Source organism: Ambystoma mexicanum, chromosome 13, assembly GCF_040938575.1.
Source record: "Ambystoma mexicanum isolate Mex_15411 chromosome 13, UKY_AmexF1_1, whole genome shotgun sequence".
Classification (NCBI taxonomy): Eukaryota; Metazoa; Chordata; class Amphibia; order Caudata; family Ambystomatidae; genus Ambystoma; species Ambystoma mexicanum.
The window spans coordinates 555061460-555076487 of NC_090938.1; positions in this window are offsets into that span (position 1 = coordinate 555061460).

Consider the following 15028-nt stretch of genomic DNA (forward strand, 5'->3'; position numbering starts at 1 on the left):
TGGTCTGAGCCAGCAGAGCAGGATACAGAGAGTGGCCAAAAGCATGCACAGTCACGCTAATTTGCTGGAATCGCGGCTAAGGCCAGGAAAGTCGTGGAATAAGTATCCCATTGGAGACGGGTGATGATATGCCCTAGGATATCAGTCATTGTGGAACACACCTCCTCCCAGAACCGGGCAAGTGATGGGCAAGACCAAAGCATGGGAAGGTAATCTGCGTTGTTGAAGCCGCATCGTGGGCACCTGGGGGAATGATCCGGAGACATGTGGTGTAACCTAAGTGGGGTGTAGTGAAACCTGTGCAATATTTTGAACTGAATAAGTTTGAAACGAGAGTTGAAAGATACCCTGTGAGTGCGAGCACACATTTGCTTCCAGCATTGGTCCGTAATATTGACCTGGAGATCTTCCGCACAGGAGTGATTAAGTTTATCAAATGTGGGGACGGATTTGGCCTGTAATAGAGCGTAGACCCTGGAGATCTTCCCCTTGAAAGTACCAGCATTCATGAGTTCAGTAAGGATGGGGTCTTCAGGGGGCATACCGGGAAAATCCGGGTAATGCTTTTTAAGGAACCGGCGGAGGCCAGAGTACTGGAGCCAAATGGGAGATCTCAGGTGTATGGCCCCAGGTAGGTCAGCCTATTCTAAGAAGTTGTTCGGGTCAAAGACATCTCGGATACACTCGAGTCTGGAGTCTGCCCAGACGTGTGCCATGGGGGGGTGCAGGGGGCACACCCGGGAGAAAGTTCCATAAAGGCAGAGACCCGTGAAACGGGTAGGGTACCTTAGTCAGTTCCCAGATTCTGGATATGGCTAGGAATGTGGTGTCAAATGGGTCAAGGGGCCCACACCTAAAATTGGGCGGAGAGAGAACCAGGGAGTGGATGTCAGGGCTGCTAACCGCCCGTTGTTCGAGAAGGACGTGTGGGGAGGGTTTGTTGTGTTGAACCAGTGTGATGCGAATTGTGCCTGGGATACCAAGCGATATTTCTCAAAGTTCTGCCCCCGAGACCCCCCTCGTCCATAGGGGTGGCCAGCGTATCTAATTTAAGGCGAACCACACCAGATTGCCAAAGGAATGTATTGATTGTGCGGGATACAGATTGGAAAAACTCTCTACCGGGCCAAAGGGGAAGAATGAGGTAGAGGAGTTGAGCTAATACCAGCATTTTAAGGATACCCACCCGACCGGCAAGTGAGATTGGGAGCCTCGCCCAACCCAAGCATTTCTTAGAGAGTGATGACAGGTAATTCCGGAAGTTAGAGATTCAAATACCAATTCAGGATGCCTGGCGACAGTTACCCCAAGGTTGGTAAATTCGGACTCTGCCCATACGAATCCCAACAGGTCAGTGGGTGGAGGTGTAGTGTCAGTAAGGGGAAATAGAATAGACTGAGAGCAGTTTACCTTGAGTCCTGAAATCCGACCGAAAAGGATGATATCGTCCAATATTGGAGCAAGGTTAAGCTCTGGAGAGCGGACAAACAATAGGGAGTCATCTGCATATAGGGATATAATGTCAGATGAACCCATCAGCTTCAGTCCTCGGTGTGAGTGGACCTGGTGTATTCTATCTGCAAGAGGCTCAATGGCGATGGCAAAGACCAGGGGAGAAAAAGGGCACCCTTGTCTCGTGCCCCTGGAAACGGAAAAAGGAAGGGAGCATCTGTCCTCGGTGCGGACCCTTGATAACGGCTCTGTGTATAGTAATTTGACCCATGATAGAAAGCGGGGTCCAAAGTTACATTTGACAAGCACCCGCCAGAGATAGTCCCATGAGACCGAGTCGAAGGCTTTCTGCATATCTAGGGCCACCGCTACTGCCTGCGTATTAGGGTTGATTCTGGCGATGATGTTGAATAGGCGGCGAAGGTTAAGGGACGTGGATCTTCCTGGGATAAAGCCAGACTGGTCTGGGTGGATGATCTAGGGCATAGGGGGGGTTAGTCGTTGGGCGAGGACCTTAGCATATATCTTAATGTCGCTGTTAATAAGAGATAGAGGACAATAAGATCCATATTGAATAGGGGACTTGCCTGGTTTAAGTAAGACAGTTATGATGGCCTCGCGGAGGGAGGGTGGTAATATAACTGCTTCGCCAGATTACTCCCATAGTGCCAGAAAGTGGGGAATCATTTGCGATTTATATTGCTTGTAAAATTCAATTGGAAGACCATCAGATCTGGGGGCTTTGCCGGAGGCCAGAGAGTCGATAGCGTTGGAAATTTCCTCAGCTGAGAATGGGGCATCTAGAGCGTTACGAGTATCGCTGGAAAGGATGGATAAGGGGAGAGAATCAAGGAAAGTGTCAACTTCGGGGGGTGGAGCGGCATCAGCCTTGGAGTACAAGGATTCATAGAAATGTCAGAACTCTGTGTTAATGTCTTGAGGAAGGAGGGCCAGGGATCCGTCGGTTTTCTCTATAGCTGATATATTAGGGGCACCTGTCACTTGGCGGAGTAGTCTGGCCAAAACCCGGCCAGGCCGCTCCCCTTCTCCATATCTTCTGGCGGCACCTGGGGTGTCTATGAATTTCCTTTCTCGTTCCGCATGGGTTCGGACATTGTCCAATTCTATGCCAATCTTAGAGAGAAGCGCTGGGGACTGTGTTGAGGCATATTGAGATTCAAGGGAGGCGAGTGACGTTTCACTCATTGATATATCTCTCCGGATTGCCTTAAGAATCCCGGATTCTTTGGAGATGGCGATTCCCCTGATGTAAGCTTTAAAGGCTTCCCAGAGAGTGGCCTCTGTGTGGACCGACCCGGTATTAAGAGAGAAATAATCGTCCATGGCTGATTGTATGTCTGCATTGAATACTGGGTCCAATAGGGATTGCGGTTTCATTCTCCATAAGCGGGTTTCGGCACGGAATAAGTCCCAGATAATGGAGAGCAACACCGGGGAGTGATTGGAGTATGTCCGGGGGAGGATTGCCATATGTGTGATTGTCCTAACGACTATGTTAGAGGTGTGCCATCTATCTATTCTAGAGTGTGAGTCATGTCCCAAGAATAGAAGGAATACATGCGGGAATCAGGATGTATGAGTCTCCAGGTATCGGTCAGTGATAGCTGAGAAAGGGGGGAGGAAATTACTTTGGCTGTGCTAGAAAGTTGACGGGGCCTGGATCCAGATCTATCCCAATCCACATCTATGATCATATTGAGATCACCCCCCCTCAGAGGATCAGGACCTGGGGGAACCCAGCAAGCAGGGAGATCAGTTGTGTATAGAAGTCAGGGTTGTCGGTATTGGGCCCATATACGTTTAGCAGGATGACCTCTTTGTTTTGAAGTCGACCGTGCAATAGAACGTACCGAACTAGAGGGTCTATGTGAGATATGGTATGTTGAAACTTAACGCTCTTATGGATCATAGTCATGACACCTCTATTCTGGGTGGAGTAATCTGTGTGGTACCTCTGGGGGCTCCAGCTTTTAGCAAACCCAATGCAGCCCTCAGTCCTAGCGTGTGTTTCCTGGAGAAACAGGATGTTGACCCTATGGTGTTCTATGTATAGCTGCAAATTCTGCATCTTCTTATAGTTCCCTAGACCTCTCACATTCCAGTTCATGCAGGTTAATTCGTGATCAACCATCAGGGTAACCAAGGGTTATGAGAAACATTAAATATCGATTCAAATGGTCATGAGTAGAAGGCATAAACCATATTAGGAACACAAACTTCTCTTCACTACTGTTTGTTAAGCATTTTTTAGTGTAACTCCCCCACCCCCTCCCTACCCACCCACATCCCTCTCTCAATTAGAGGGGTGAAACTCCAACACCCTACAATCAAAAACAAACACAAAAACAATAACAGTGGCATCAGCACCTGGGTGGTTGTGCACTGGCGGGGCGGTGGTGCTTCCACTCCTGAGGACATGATAAGAATCAAAGTGGAGCTTAATACTGGTAGCACCTAAAAAATAAAATGATCGAGTGTAACCATGCAAACGGTCGAGAGGTATATAGTGATACACGGGTGACCTGAGGTCAATTCAAAGGATACTCTGTATTTAGACACCGAGGGAGCTAGAAGACTGTTGGGCCCAATGTACCATCTTAACCAAGGCATGTTGCGTGGTGGGGAAATTGAATAGTAGTGGACAGAACAATGGAGTATAAAACCTTAATAACAAGTCAATATATGGAGAAGTGAAGCAACGAAACTGACTCAACCAAAGTAGGAGCAACCAGGCTAAGCAGGGCTGTAACAAGGTTTCTCCTGGCCGAGGGGCAGGGGAGGTAGCAGCGGGTCCGGAGGTCCCACATTGGAAACATCTTGAAGTGGGATATAGCAATGCATGCAGTTGAAATCAGCCTGGGAAATGATTGTCTATGAACCTGGACGCCTCCTCATGGATGGTGAAGAAAAAAACTTGATTGGAATGTTCAATTCTGAGCTTGGCTGGGTATAACATTGAGTATTTGACCCCAAAGTCTTGCAGTCGCTTTTTGACTGCAAGAAAGGATTTACGCTCCTGCTGGACAGCAACTGAGAAATCGGGGTACAAGTGGATCCTGCTGGAGCCCAGGAAAAGGTCGCCGTTCACCCTCGTAGCCCTAAGCAAGGCATCCCGATCACGGTAGTTCAGCATGCGAGCTATAATAGGGCGTGGTGGTGCACCAGGTCTCGGTTTAGTAGTCAGGAGGGACTGCAGGGTACGTTCAACAAAGTCCTCCATGGTCCCGTCGATCCTGTCCTCTGGGACCCCGATGATGCGGATATTGTTGCGCCTATTGCGCGATTCGAGGTCCTCATTCTTCCTGACGACCTCAGAGACCTGCCTGGAAAGAGTGGAAACCTCTGCATGGAGGGTAGCCAAGTCGTCTTCGGTAGCACCCACCCTCATTTCAACCTCTGTCATGCAGTTATCAGTCTTTTCAATGTGGCCCTTAATTGAGGAGATGGTACCATTAATGTCGTCTAATTTGGAGTGAAGGGCGGTGAACTCCTCGTGCATGAAATCCATCAATGATCGGGAGTCAGTAGGCTCAAGAGGAGTTGATGGGGGCAGTTCGGGCTCTGAGGTACCAGCGCCGGGTTTGGTAGGCATCTTAGCAAACATATTTATAGAGCTCTGCTTCTTGCCTGCTCCTTGTATCATGATGCAGGAGGAAATCAGTGTCGATGACACACCCGGTTGACGCAGGCACAATCAGCAGCCACGAGCCGATCCCACGTCGATACTCGGCGAATGCGGAGCGTACAGCAGAGCAATCTGTGTGTCAGATGGGCACTGGATGTGTAAGTGTGACTAGGAGGTGCAGTTGCAATAGGCGGCCGTGGGCACTGATGTACCGCTCAGTGCAGCAAAGGACACAGGGCTGAGGTGTGGTAACCAGGGGAATCCATCAATGTCCAGGACCTCAAGCCCAGTCAGGAAAGCCAAGACGCTGGTTGTCCCCAAAGCCAGCCAGTTGTAGCGGGGTCTAACAGCCAGTCTAAAATAATCCCAACAAGGTTTAGTGTAGTGAGGGGACCCCTGTAAAATCCTCTGAGGGAATGTTGCAGGATATGCAAGAATCACTGCAAACAAGCCTACATCATTATGGGTGTCCATTATATAGGCTGTAGAGGAAGATGTTTCAAGATGGAGCCAGCATACAGTCCAGGCACCACTGTAGGTCTGTCAGGAAGGGTTGGAGTGAGTGTGACAAAGACTTAGGGACCGGCCTCACTCCAAAACACAGCGTGCGGTGGGTGAGGCAAAAGCCAGCCGCGTTGAGCAGGATTGTATAACAGCCGCGGGGGAGCCCAGCGGGGCGTCCTGATGAATGGAGGAGCAAGGGGGTAGTGAAGGCATACAGCACAAAAGAGCTGTGAGTTACAGAATTCAGTGGCTTACTTGTAGCTTTTGTGTTCCTTATTTTCACGAGGGTGTAAGGGGCCTCAAGAGACGAGGAAGCAGCATGGCACAAAACCCAGGCCCACCACGGCAAGAAGACAGAGAGGGGCGCTGGGTAGGACTCCCCACGCAAGTCGGCCCGCGGCCGCAGACACCAAAGGGATCACCGCCGACGACTGGCGCTCAAGGATCCGTGAAGATGTTCGGGTCAGCACCAGCTGCCCGGGGGCCGTGCATGGTGCCGCGCATGCAGTGTCAGGCATCCGCCGAGCCGGACCCCGGTCGCACCCACAAGGCTCCGAGGGTCTCCAGGAAGGGCGGCAACGATATCCGCAGGTCCTCGAAGGGGGCCGAGTGGTGAGGTGCCTCCCGGCAAAGCAGCAAAGATGCTCGGCGCACAATGTCGTGGCACCCCTCCCCCACCGCGGCCCCCCGATGGCCGCAGGGTTTCCTATGGACGCAGGGCCGATGCCACTGGAGCCAGGGAACGGGTCAGAGCAGCAATGCCATGCGGGCGCCAAAAAACAGCAATTTCTCCAGCCACAGGGTTTGCTGCAGCCCCAAAGTTGGATGATGGGTGGTGGGGGGTCCCAGTATGCAAATGCCGGCCTTTAACACTCAGGAGACTACTTATGGCCGCACGCGTTCATGCAAATATCGTCCTCGGGACGGAGCTCGATCAGAAGGCAGCCATTTCCCATCAAGCGTAACAGCGCCCCCCACATGAAACTTTTAAATTATGAGTGGCAGGGCTTCCTGGAGTGAAGTGATTGCTTCAGTCCCCACCCGTGTGCTTGGTAACATAACATTTCCTTTTTTGGCAGTGTAAAGATTGGATTTGAACATTATCCCACGTAATGATACTCACTGTTTCAACACTGGATGGATGAAATGCTGAGTCTGCCCTACTCGGATCCAAAAATGGGATAGGATGCAGAATTAACACAATTGTTAGCATCAAGTACTTAACCCGCTGAGCTATTTCTATCCCTTCGCCAGAGGGTAATTTCTTAAAGGTACATAAGCACGTAGAGATAAGTGTTTTGCACATTTTCAATCTAGTGTCAACACGTAAAACATAAAAAGACACTGTTAAACACACTGCAAACTGGTCTCTCTCTCTCATCTGTTCGCCGAGCAGAAATCACTTTTTGACATCCAGGTGTGTGGCCATGCGGTCAGGGGTCACATAGGTAGTGCTAGGGGTACAAACCAAGGGGATTACCGCCCTTAATTTATCCATGTGGCCATCAGTAGAGCAAAGTCACGTGAACGGTGTCCTTTACGCATCAATGCTGTAACTAACATATGAACACATAGCCATAGCTCTCAACTCACATGCTTTTGTAGAGTGTCACCCGCCTTGCAAAGGGCGGACTCACCCGCCAAGCCTCCTGCACGCCCATTCATTCCAATGGGCGTCTCACCCGCCAAAAACAAAATCGGATGATTTCACCCGCCTTTGTGACACAAATGGTTGAGAGCTATGCATAGCAAGGCCGCCTCTCCCCTCGTGGGAGTGCCTCCAGCCTCTTCCCCATCCCCTTCAGTCAGTCTGGCTCACCACTTCATAAAATGGCTGCCGGCACCAGGTCCCTTAGCGCCGGCTGAACGAGCAGGCCTCTGTGGAGGGCGGCAGATGTTGGCTTTAGCGAGGAGAGCGAGGTGTCACCCTGAAGCACTGATAAGGCCGCCCGACCCCTCCCTGCTCCTCTGCCTACAATTTCACGCTGCAGGGAGATGGGTTTTAATGCGCCTATTTAGGAACCAGCGGGCAATAAAATGAGAAGCCCAGATCTGTGTTTACAGTTCGGTGGAGGAAGCGTTGGGCGCAGGTGGGATGCTCAGTGACCGGAATGGCCTCACCCCTCACAACACTTGTGCTCATAAAACGAGTGCTGGGGCGGTAAGAGGGATTCTTCCATTAATTCCCCAGCACGAGACCCAACTTATGAACTTGCGGGTGGTGCTGGCAACTGGATTTTAAAGAAGTGCTATTGCAGCCTCTGAAATCCAGTTTTAACTTTAAAATGAGTTGTCTCTCTATTCAGCTCTGTCAGAGCGCTTGACTCACTATTTGTTAGTTATGTTATGATATGGCATTTATAACAAGTGTTTCTAGGTGCGACAAGACAAGACAGGTGAATCAAAAGGGAGGACACAACAACCATCTTACTAGGCCTTGTGTCATTCAGATCGTGCAAGAGCAGGGAGGGGTATGGGAGAAATGCAGAAGGTTGGGAGGATGGAGAAGTGTGGGACAAAGGAGAAAGAACAAGAGTGCAGCCAACGGGTGGCAAGTGCAGGTAATCATAAGTACAGCCAGCGGGTGGCAAATAATTGTTATGGGTTATTTATAGCACGCTTAATATGAAGAAGTTTCTAAGCGCGGACCCGGGGGTCGAACCTGTGTTGCTCGTCGTCTTGCTTCCAAGGCGAGCGCGTCGCCCCAGAGCTAGCCTCCTGAGATGAATAAGTGCAGGAGAGGGCACTGTGGGGTTACAGATACAGACCACAAGTGCAGGGGAGCCAAGAGGCAGTGCAAGATTGCAGCTGGACAGGCAGGGACCTGGGCCCAAATTCAGAGGGTGGCCCGGTGACCAGTGCATGGAACAGGCAGGTGATCAGTAAGGGAGAGGAAGAGAAGGGAGAAGCAAAGAGAAAGGTGTTGAGTTGCTTCCGGAACTAGAAGTGGTTCTGTTCAAAAGGGAGGCCCCAGCCGAAAAAAGACATCTACCCCCAAATCTTTGCTTTGAAAAGCGACTGACCCTCGGAGAGTTGGAGGCGGAAGAGCGGAGAGCCCAAGAAGGCAGATATTTAGGAAGAGAGCGTTGGAGGTAGTGTGGTCCCTGGCCCCAGAAAGCCTTGTGGACAATCCAGAGGGTCTTGAACTTGATCCTTGCCGCCACTGGGAACCAGTGAAGGGATTTCAGAGCTGGAGAGATCAATCCCTGGGCTTGAGGCCAAGGACAAGTCTCACAGTCCTGTTCTGGATGAGTTGTAGAGGACAGACAGTAGAGGCAGGAAGATTTAGAAAGAGGCTGTTGCAGTAGTCCAGCCTACAGAGAACCAGAGCTCTGGAGACAGTGAGCTTCTGGGGGAAGGAGAGGAAAGGAAAGATACCTCTAAGGAGGTGCAGCTGGTAGTTGACTTCTTAGAGACGTCAGAGATTTGAGGAGCGAAGGAGAGTGGGGAGCTGAAGATGATCCTGAGGTTCTTAACCCCCATGTAGGAGAAGGAAGAGGGCCCAAGGTGGGTGGCCAGAGAGTGAGAGGAAAGGAGGGAGCTGGTGTACCGATGAGGAGGATCTCAGTTTTACTGGCATTAAGGTAGAGATTCTTGGCGGCATACCACTCCTGATTTGCAGAAAGGCAGTCAGGAATCAGAGAAGGAGTAGAGGCGGCTGAGGAGAGCCTGAAGGAGAGCTGCGTGTCATCCGCATAGCACTGGAATTTGGAATAAAGGGCGACTATTCGGTGGGCAAGAGGTCCCAGGTATTGGTTGAAAATACAGCGAGAAAGATTAGACGCCTGGGGAACACCACAGGTAGAGAGAGAGAGATAGAGGAGAGGAAGGACCCCAGTTGGACCACGGAGGGTCAATCAGTTAGAAAGGAGGTCAGCCAGGCCAGGGTCTGATCAGTGATACCCACGTTATCACACAGCCAGTTGTGTGGGATGGCATACTTGACTGTATCAAACACAGAGTAAAGATCAAGGAGAATGAGGACAGAAGAAAGGCTAGAATCAATGTTTTGAGAGAAGATCTTCACAGATGTTCAGGAGCAGTTTCCGTGCTTCTGGCCGCTCTGAAGCCAAACTGAGGGTCATGGAGACAACCAACAGATTCAGTGTGACGGTTAAGCTGGGAGATGGCCAGCTTTTCCAGGAGTTTGCCCAAGAAAGGAGTAATGAGATCGGGCGATAGTGGGCCAGACAGGAGGGATCTGCAGAGGGTTTCTTAAGAAGGGGGTGCACAAGGGAGTGCTTCAGAGGGGAGCTGAATGTACCAGTGGCGAAGAGTGATTGCAGAAATCGGCCAAGGCAGGAGCGAGGGTGTCAATGTGGTCCTTGATGGTTTTGGAAGAACAGGGAAGAACCTGTTTTGACAGGACTTTTATAGATCGGACATATCTAGAAACGTCATCAGGGGTGAACAAAGGAAAGAAGAAGAAGGGAGGAGGAAAAGCGGCCGCAAGAGGGCCAGGAAAGAAGGAGGATGGAGAGGAGGAAAGGGTGGACAGGTTGTCCTGGGATTTGGTGATGAAATGAGGTACCAGGGCCGTGCAGAGGGCCTGGGAGGGGGCAGGAGAGGTAGAGACTGTAGCAGGATTGTCCAGCTCCCATGTTATGCTAATATGCTTTTATACCTCACCAAATCACCACCTTACTAGTTTCAAAGTGCCTAGGCTTGTCCTAGAAGTGGCATTCTCTCCCGCTGCCAGGGGTTTCCAGACCTCAGTATACAGGTGGAAGAAACATAAGCAAGGGGGAAATAAGAGGTTAGGAAAGTGGGAAAATATGCTACATATAAAGGGAAGGAAGGAGGATTGTGGGGGATGGGCAGAGAATGATTTATGATAGACTAGGTGCATGTTAGTCCCTTTTGGTGTACCACAAATCTAAAGTGCAGAACGAAGGACAGTGGTCGAAGTGTAAAAAAAAAACATAAGTAGTGGTATGATATTTCCTCTGCTCCGCCCCCTTTTCTGTCCACTCCTCACCATACTCACCCTCACTTCCACCCCCCTGTTCAAGCCCCATACCTGGCTCCTGCCTTTTCTCCACTCCACTCCACTCCACCTTGAAACATTGGGCCTCATTACGAGGAAGACGGTAGAGGGATAATGGCGCCGGTAGAGCTGCCGGCCTGTCATCCCTCAACCGCCTCATTACGAGGTCTGCTTGCGGGTCCCGCAAAGGACGTCTGGTAAAGCCAGGTGTCCTTAGTGGGACCCGCTAGCAGACCAGGATGCTAACAACGGGCCCGTCATTAATGGGACCATTGTTAGCATCCTCCCCATTCCCATTGAGCCCTATGGGGGCTCAAACAGGAATGGGGATGTACCGGGTCTGGGTTCCAGGAAAGGGAATTACCAGGCCCTCCAAGGTCGGAATGGGCCGGTATTTCCCCATTCCAGGAACCCAGAACCGGTGCCCGGTACCCGGTACCCGTTATGGGGGTAGCCATGCCGCTAAAAGCGGCATACCTCCATACTCGTAATGAGGCCCATTGTGTTTTATAACAGTTCTAGTAAGACTGAAGAAAACACAACGAAAGAAAATGCATTTAAATGACCACCATTAGTGTGTCATTGTCCCCTTCAGCATGCAGCTTTATGCAGCCTCTCCTTCACTGCCTTTTTTCACCCTATTCCTTTTTTCTGTACTTTCCATCCTATTTTTACAGTTTCTCAAGTGCCCTGTAAAACAGCTAAAAAAATGTTAATGTCCATTTTCATCTCTTTTCTTCTTTAAAGACAGGGAAAGCCCCATGTCTTCCTTGCCTCTTTTTTGTAACTATACTGTTCGTCCCTTTTTTTTTTTTACATCTGTTTTGCCTATAAACTTGAAAAAGACCAAAACCAGTATAGTTTTAGTTTTTTAGTTTTAATTTATTAGTATACATACAGCCAACTAGGATTTTGTATAACACAAGAACAAACAACATTAAAATACACATTAAAAAGATTCACATCTACATCATCACATTACAAGCAACACATTTTACTGAAAATGCCCATTCAATGCATCTTAAAATATCCAAAATCTTGATATAAAATATTACAATAAAATATATTAAATTAATATCATTACCACTCATAAAAATCATCCACATTTCATCAAGTTACATCATATTAATCACATTATTATAAGACTTAAAATACTTGTATCGTAAAGTAGTGAGACTTTCGCAGTACATTATTAAGTGGAGAAGTGTCTCAGTTACATGGTTACCACACAGACGGCAAAACCTCTTATCATATGCAACACCAATTCTATCTCCTTTAGTCTCCAGAGCCTCAGGCACATTACATTTGAGGAGTAAATAGGTGCAAAATGTTCTGGTGCTTGGATAAGCACCTATGTACAGAGGGGTCTCTGTTCTGGATAAAAACCCTGCACAATAAGCACCACTATATTCATTAGATGCAATTTTTATCACATTGTGATCATATGCAAACTCATACAACTTCCTTTTTAGCCACATTTTCAAAGCTCCAATAGTGTGGCAAGGATCACACCCCAAGCTCCATTTCCTGTGCATTTTGAATAACTTTCCCATCGTGCACATCAGAGCGTTGCCTTCCAGCTGCAAGAAGGCCTTCATATATGGGACAATTAGCATATCAATTTGCAAATTACACACTTTTTCATAGAACAATACACATTGGTTAATGTAAGAATACCAGATGACTTTTAAGTCAAACTCCAAATACAAATATTCAACACTTACACATTGCGGAAGACGCAATAATTTCCTCAGGATCGTAGCTTCTAAAATTACTAAACGTTTTTCAAATTTGTGTCCCCAAATCTCGACAGCATGCAAAAGCACTGACCTTATTTTTGCTGCCTATATGGTCATCACTGCAGATACTGAATAACCATTGTTTCTACCAATGTATGTGCTTAACGCATTTGCAGCAGTGAGACACCGTTGCTTGACAGCCAACCATTGCGCATCCCAGTTTAGCTTATCATCGACAATTATCCCCAGATACTTATATATTTTTACTTGGTCGATATTTCTTGTTCCTAAAATCCAAATATATTTCTTAGGTCTATGTGTTTTTGTAAAGACCATAATTCTGCTTTTTTCAATGTTAATTGTCAAGCCATTTTCGATGGAATAAGCAACAAGGGAACCAAGCAAACGCTGCAGACCAACCGGCGTGTAATCTAATAATAACAAATCGTCTGCATAGGCAAGCCATCCTATAAACACGTTATTGATCTTTATTGGATTTGCATCATATAGGTTAAAAGCTTCCTTCATATCCGCTGAGTATAGATTGAAGAGAATGGCCGCAATCATACACCCCTGTTTAACACCACAAAACCAGTATACACGTGCATCTGCATCTTTTCTCTTTTTAAAACATCTTTAAAACACAGGGCAAACCTGCTGAAACCCATCCACCCATTTTACCACTTGCCCACTTATCCTTTTTTGAACTTCTCTTTTGCTTCTTCCATAAAAAACGAGCAAAACTGACATATGAAAATGAATACCTATGGAAAGGCATATCATCACCTCCAGGAGAATGTTCTCTCTTGATTACCCAGTGAAGCCGTAATAATTCTGATGTTTTGTGTAGCGCCACTATCACCGGGAATCCAGTTTCAGAGCGGCGTGTAATGGATCTTACTACGGAGGGCATGGGGCTGGTGAAAGGCGGAGTTGAGCCGAGCAGGTTATTAAACGTATGAACTATACGTAGCATGATCCTGTTCTCAAGGCGGCCACTTTGCGCTTGAGCTATCCTTCCAGGCCCATCCAAAGACATTCCGGAAATGAAACAAAATGTTTGATAGTCCTGAGACGGGAGGCCATGCTTTTCTGTCCCATTTCCCTGTACGTGATCACTAAAACACATCAGCATAGTGGAGAAGTGTGACATTGACACACACCAGGACCCTTCTGATTGGTCTCCAGTTCGTTTCCACAGCATGATGTAGATGTGTTCTATACGTCGTCTCGGTTTACACATTGAGGAACCCTGACCCAAAGCTGTGAGCTTCATTGGCTGAAGACATTGAATGGTGTAATAAATCATACTTCACACCGGCACGATTTGCACTGGAAATTTTGTTTCATTTCCAAAATTTCTTTCCGCCCGATATCTGAAGACGTGGATTCTCAGATCGTGTGCCCTGGTGCACCTTACTACCAACGCATAGGATCTCGTCTGTATACTTGTTGTCCCTGTCCTGATGAAGGCCGACCTAATTGCCGCTACTCAAGATAGCCACAAGGCTGAAACACAGTTGTGTTCACCCAATTATTATATCCATCCTGCTATTTGCACACACTTGTACATTTTGCTGTGCAATTATTTTATCATTCTGTTGTGACACTCTCTACAACGATAAATATGAAATGTAATTGCCTATTTGTAAACTGAATGATTGATGTTTGGTTTGTATTATGTGTATACTTATGTTCACATGTTGTATGTAATTTTGAGTATCCCGTGCTGATATCAATTAGCTGTAGTTAATCCTGGCTACTTTTATATGTCTGAATTAAAGTAGGTATCAGAATGTTTGCACGTTGTTGTGTACACTGACTGTTGTGATTTAGTGTCGAGTTGAGTGTGGGTTAGACATGTCCTTGCTCAATTGTGCTTTATATAATTGTTCCTCCCTGGGCAGAGCAAGGCATTAACCAGGTGCCTGTTGTTTAAATTCATAAGATAAGTCCTGTCGTTCCTTTTGAGCTAGCCGAGTGATCTACTTGCTACATCCATGGGTCCCCAGCTCTGTGCGTGGCCCATGGCTCTGTCCCAGGCCTTCTTCATTTCCGCAAACTCTGTTGCCACATTTAAGGATACACGACTAGTCGAAAACCTTAAGCACATGGAGATGATGATAGAACAAACTGCGCTTCCATGGGCTGGCGACGGAGGCGGTCACACTAAGGCTCACCCTGAGCCGGAGTAAAGTAGGAGGTACAAGCGATGCAACATAAGACAGCACTCCACCCTCGCCCATTGCACCGATGAGGAAACCCTACGTGCTTTGGCCACTTTGCAGGGAATCACAGGATTTAAGTGATTGCTTCTCTACTCACCGGTAGAGATAAAGATGAAGAGTACCTGCCAGCATGTGAATAGGATTGGGCCCGTCCGCTAAGATAAAGCTGAGGAGTACCTGAAAGTAGACCGCAAAGATAAAGCTGAGGAGTACCTTGCAGCATGTAAATAGTAATGATCCCTAAATGCCGATATAGAGCTGAGGAGTACCTGGCAGCAAGTGAATAGTACTGGGCCCGTCCGCAAAGATAAAGCTGAAGACTAATTGTCAGCATGTGAATAGTTTTGGTTCCCAACTGCAGAGGTAAAAATGAGGAGTACCTGGAAGCATGTGAATAATACTGGGCTCCGACTACAAAGATAAAGATGATGAGTATTTGGCAGCATGTGAATAGTACTATACCCCAGGCACA